The sequence below is a fragment of the Hyperolius riggenbachi genome, chromosome 2 (genome assembly GCF_040937935.1).
Source record: "Hyperolius riggenbachi isolate aHypRig1 chromosome 2, aHypRig1.pri, whole genome shotgun sequence".
Taxonomy (NCBI): Eukaryota; Metazoa; Chordata; class Amphibia; order Anura; family Hyperoliidae; genus Hyperolius; species Hyperolius riggenbachi.
Window position 1 is genome coordinate 463,484,856 of NC_090647.1, and position 6,000 is coordinate 463,490,855.

The following is a 6,000-nucleotide window of genomic DNA, read 5'->3' on the forward strand; positions in this document are numbered from 1 at the left end:
ACCTCGGGCCTGTCGATGGACCCTGCCAAGGTATCCGCTGTTCTGGAGTGGCCTCAGCCGGTGGGGTTAAAGTCTTTGCAACGTTTTTTGGGCTTTGCAAACTATTGTAGAAGGTTCATAAAGGGGTACTCCACAGTTATTGCACCTCTCACCAGTCTCACAAAGAAAGGGGCAGATACTACTCACTGGTCTCCTGAGGCCCTACAGGCATTTTCTACTTTGAAGGAGCTGTTCTGCACAGCACCCATACTAAGACACATGGACACTTCCTTCCCTTTTATTGTGGAGGTAGACGCCTCAGAAGACGGGGTGGGGGCTGTGCTGTCTCAACGTTCAGGCTTACAGGGTAGATTGCACCCGTGTGCCTATTTTTCTCGGAGATTCTCTCCAGCAGAGAGAAACTACGATATAGGCAACAGGGAGCTCTTAGCCATTAAACTAGCCTTTGAAGAATGGCGTCATTGGTTAGAAGGAGCAGAGCATACAATCACGGTTTATACCGACCACAAGAATCTGGAATACATCGAGGGGTCTAAGAGGTTAAGCCCTCGTCAGGCTCGATGGTCCCTGTTTTTTTCGAGGTTCTCATTCGTGATTACGTACACCCCGGGCAGTAAGAATACTAAGGCAGATGCGCTATCCAGGTGCTTTGAGCCAGAGACAGCACAGCCCTCCGTCCCTGAGACGATCGTTCCGCGAGAATTGGTGCTGGCTGCAACAGATACTTGGGAAGACTTGAAGGAGACGTTGAGCCCCTTCCAGCAGGACATCCCGGAAGGGAAGCCTGAAGGGGTCATATTCATTCCCTTGCCCTTCCGTCTCCAGATCCTAGAGATGTTCCACGCACATAAAAATGCTGGACATCCCGGAGTCGCCAGAACACAAGATCTGGTAGCCAGGTGTGCCTGGTGGCCCTCCCTGTCAGTTGATTGCAGGGAATTTGTTAGGGAATGTGCAATATGTGCTAAGAGTAAACCCTCCCGGCTGGCACCTCTCGGTACCTTACAGCCTTTGCCCGCCCCGAGTGAGCCATGGACCCATTTGTCCATGGATTTCGTGGGTGAGCTCCCCAGGTCTGAAGGCATGTCGGTCATTTGGGTGGTAGTCTACCGCTTCAGCAAGATGTCCCATTTCGTGCCCTTGAAAGGACTCCCCTCGGCCCAGGAACTGGCCGACCTGTTCATCACATGCTGCATGGCATTCCGGAAAACATAGTGTCTGATAGGGGAGTCCAATTCATCTCTAGATTCTGGAGGGCATTTTGCCATCAAATGGGCATGAAGCTGTCTTTCTCGTCAGGCTACCACCCACAGACCAATATGCAGACTGAACGGATTAATCAGTCTTTGGAGCAGTTCTTAAGATGTTATGTTGCGGAGGCACAGAATGACTGGGTAAAATTTCTGGCCTTCGCAGAGTTCACTCAGAACAATTTGAAAAGTTCGTCGTCTGGTTTTTCTCCGTTCCAGATTGTGACTGGGAGGTCGCCCAAATTTTCCCCCTTGCCAGTTGCCTCTTCTCCGTTTCCAACCCTGGAAGCCTGGCAGAGGACATTATAAGACCTCTAGGGGACGGTGAAGAGTAATCTGGAAAGGGCATTCCAGAGTCAAAAGGGTCAGGCTGACAAGAGACGCTCGTTGGAGTGGAAGTTCCAGCCAGGAGACTTGGTCTGGGTGTCCACACGTCACTTGACCCTGAGACAGCCCTCAGATAAATTGGGCCCCAGGTTTGTGGGTCCATTTTCGGTAGCTAAGAAGATCAACTACGTTACTTATTCTGTTGATCTTCCCGCCAGCATGCGTGGGGTAAGGTCCTTCCACGTGTCCCTCCTTAAGCCAGCAGTCCAGCAGTACTGTAAGGAGGCGCGGAGGAGCAGCCGCCTCTGCTCAGCGTGAGGCGGCTGCTCCCACTAAAGGCATGGCGGAATGTGGAGAAACCGCCGCGTCTGACACGGCGGTTAGTGCACGCGATCCTTTCGCCACTGGGTCCCAGCGCGGGGAGGCCGCCGCCCGTACGGCTAGCGGTGCGGCCAACCCCGCGCATGGGGGACCGGAGGGATTGCCGCACAGTGGTGTGGCTGGGACACAAAGTCCCTCCAGGTTTAGAGTGACGCGCGCGCGCGCACTCAGGCAGGGAAGATATGACAGCCAGAAGTGAGTCAGCTGACCAGGTTGGTCAGCTGACTCTGGCTCTACTCCTCATTAGTCAAGCACTTAGGGAGGTGCTGGAGAGATGCATGTGTATATATACTGCTAGCTGGTCATTTCCCTGGTGTCTGGCGTTGCAAACACATACGTGGGAGCACTCAGACCTGTAGTCAGATCCTTAAGTGTGCCGGGACCAGCTGGAGCTGTAATCCTACAGTTAGCTAGATTCTGTTGATAGCTAAAGTTGTAGTTTGATTGTGATTATCTGTTATGACTTTTGCCTGCCTGACTATCCTCCTGAACTCTGATCTTGTACCTTGATATTTCTGATACTCTGTTGCCGAACCCCGGCTCGTCCTTAGACTCTGCTTCTGCCTCCTGATCTTGTACCTCGATATTTCTGATACCCTGTTGCCGAACCCTGCCTGTACTTTAGACTCCGCCTTCGCCTACTGTATTTGTACCTTATCTGTCCGTGTGTTAACGACCTGGCTTGTCCGACCTCGAGAACCGACCTTTCTTCCTCCAGAGTGTCACTTTCAGACTATCCTTCCTACTGTCAGCCTGACTCCTCCCGCCTTGGAGGGTTCAGGTCTTCGGAAGCAATCCGTGCAGTACTCCTTACTGCACTGAGGCCTAGTCCTCTAAGTGTTACTGTGACACCCAAACACCACACTCTACTCAGGTGAACAGAGGTTAGCTGGTATATCGGATTATCGGTGATACTGCAGATCACTTATAATCTGGTATACATCTGTATTCCCCGTGATACTGCAGATCACCGGTAATCAGATCCTCTCTGTTCTACACCGATCGTTACAACTGCACTGTCTTTTTTTTATTTACACATCCAATCACTGAGTCACCTTAGCCTTGCTTGTAAACACAAGTGACCAGAGGGTGTTTCTGATAAGCAGCTAGGCAGGGAAATAAATGGAAGAGGAGGAATATATTATAGATAAAAAGAACTCCCAGCATTTAACTGTTTGGCACTGTTTGGCACTAGGGCCAGTGTAGGTGATAAACCTACACCATAACAAACCATAACAGCAGAAAAAGTTATGCAAGTTTTGAATGCAGTATTAGCATCTTTATCACTTAATACACTCAGACCAGTTGCTGTTTAAATTTGATTGTTATGGTGACAATACCGCTTTAAATATCATATGCTCAACTCTGAATTTGAGATCGAGATTTCTCAATCGTTTGGTACAAGGAGTGAAAAGTCAGGACAATTATTTTTTTAAAGAATTAATTCATTTATATATACATAAATGTATTAGAACAATAGCAAATTGAATTACTGCTTCTTACAAAATCCACAAGACACTTCTTGATATAAGCTCAATACAAAACTTCAAAGCAAAATTAACCACAAGATGTTAAAGAGACTCCGTAACAAAAATTGCATCCTGTTTTTTATCATCCTACAAGTTCCAAAAGCTATTCTAATGTGTTCTGGCTTACTGCAGCACGTTCTACTATCACCATCTCTGTAATAAATCAACTTATCTCTCTCTTGTCAGACTTGTCAGGCCTGTGTCTGGAAGGCTGCCAAGTTCTTCAGTGTTGTGGTTCTGTGATGCATCTCCCCCATCCAGGCCCCTCTCTGCACACTGCCTGAGTATTATTTAGATTAGAGCAGCTTCTCTCTTCTCTTTTACAAGCTGGATAAATCCTCCTCTGAGCTGGCTGGGCTTTCACATACTGAGGAATTACATACAGGCAGAGCTGTCTGCACTCTGTAGGAAGAAACAACCTGACACTTCAGTGGAAGATAGCTGCAGGGGGGAAGAAACACACAAATGATCTCTTGAGATTCAAGAGGAAGGCTGTATACAGCCTGCTTGTGTATGGATGTATTTTCTATGTGTGGACATACTGTACATCAATCTACTTCCTGTTTTGGTGGCCATTTTGTTTGTTTATAAACAAACTTTTTAAAACTGTTTTTAACCACTTTTAATGCGGCGAGGAGTGGCGAAATTGTGTCAGAGGGTAATAGGAGATGTCCCCTAACGCACTGGTATGTTTACTTTTGTGCGATTTTAACAATACAGATTCTCTTTAATGGATAAGACCATACATCACAAGCAAGGCGAGCATCCACAAAATAATATACATTTTTACTTTCGCTGAAACTTCTTAATAATAAGGCACAATCTAGCTTGAGAACAAGGGAAAAAGAGACTTGTCCCTGTCGAAGGAACTCTACTATGCAACCACAAAATAGCATACATTTTTCTTTACTGCAATTTCTTAATTGTAACGCACACGCTAGCTGGAAAACAAAGGAAGAATCTGGAAATGACCTGATTTTTCTAAGGAATTTTATTACTCAATTGTCATTTTCCCATTAACCCTCCTGGCGGTTAATTAATTCTGCCAAATAGGCAGAAATACATTTTTTTTAAATTTTTTTTTTGTTTCATGTAAAGCTACAAGAGTGGCGCATGTGTCCCTCTAGTGCGATCGTCGCCGGCATCAATAGCAAACAGAGGAAAGCGTATATAACGCGTTCCCCTGTTTGGCTTTTCCTGTTGCCATGGCGACGATCGGAATGACATCATGGACGTCAGCCGACGTCCTGACGTCAGACGCCTCCGATCCAACCCTTAGCGCTGCCCGGAAGTCATTGGTCTGGGCTGCGCAGGGCTCTGGCGCGGGGGGCCCTCTTCTGCCGCTGCGTGCGGGCGATCGCCGCACGGCGGTGGCGATCAAGCTGTACGCGCGGCTAGGAAAGTGCTAGCTGCGCGTGCAGCACGTTAAATGGCGAATCGCCCCACCAGGGGCTGAGATATCCTCTGCGGCGGCTTACCCACGAGCTCAGCTCGGGGTTACCGCCAAGAAGGTTTTAAGTCATAAGCTTGGACATCATAATATACTGTATATAATAATAAAACATTTCGAAAAAAATTAACCTAAAGTAAACAGATTATTCCCGGTTTGCAACACTGGGAAGGTCGATGTTTAAGGTATGACTATATAATATATGGAATCAAGGAATATCCAAGCAAATAACTTAATTGGCAATAATATAATTAAAATTTATATTTACCAATCATATGGAATGTGAGGTCTCACTGGGCCTGTGATGTCAGCCTGATCTCTCCCTCTCTGGAGCCTTAAAGAAAAACCGTAACAAGAATTGAACTTCATCTCAATCAGTAGCTGATATCCCCTTTCCCATGAGAAATCTCTTTCTTTTCACAAACGGATCATCAGGGGGCTCTGTATGGCAGATATTGTGGTGAGACCTTCCCACAGTGTGATGTCAGGACCATGGTTCTGACATCACACTGTGGGAGCCTTGTTGCATTGTGAGAAATAACAGCTGTTTACAGCTGTTTCCAACTGCCAAAAAAGCAAGCAGCGTCTCCTTCCACTGACATCACCTGCCAGCAGTAAAAATGAAACCATGTGACAGAATGTAAATCAGGGAGAGGAAAGATTTTATAAAGAGCAAACACTGACTAAATCATTTATACATAAGTATTGTAAAAATGAAGCACTTTTTGTGTTACATTATCTTCTATGGAGTTCCTCGTTAAGGCGTCTGGTATGGCAGAGAGCTTAGCAAGAGGCTACTTAGGTATGAGAGTGTGTGAGAGTCTGGGAGTCTCTGTCGTTTTAGAGTCTGAGAGTCTCCTGTTGTTTGAGCGTGTCAAAGTGGGTCATCTCAATTTATCCCTCATTTCTATCTACAACTCAACCCTGGGGATTACCTCTATCCAACTGGAATTGGAGGGTGTTTCTCTTAAAGAGAGACCGAAGCCTCCCAAAACACCTGTTTTTACTTTAAATACCTGTTTAACATGAATGCCCCAGCTGAAATGTCGCATCAACAATAAAG

The 6,000-nt window shown here is 46.6% G+C and overlaps 1 protein-coding gene across 1 annotated transcript in view; it reads right to left on the reverse strand.

The window, feature by feature from the left end:
- Positions 1-5,224, reverse strand: part of NSRP1 (nuclear speckle splicing regulatory protein 1) — a 58,705-nt gene extending 53,481 nt beyond the window's left edge. Inside the window, exon 1 of the mRNA XM_068270159.1 lies at positions 5,206-5,224. The gene's annotated coding sequence lies outside the window, so the exon portion shown is untranslated. The remainder of the gene's footprint in view (positions 1-5,205) is intronic.
- Positions 5,225-6,000: the final 776 nt, after the last annotated feature.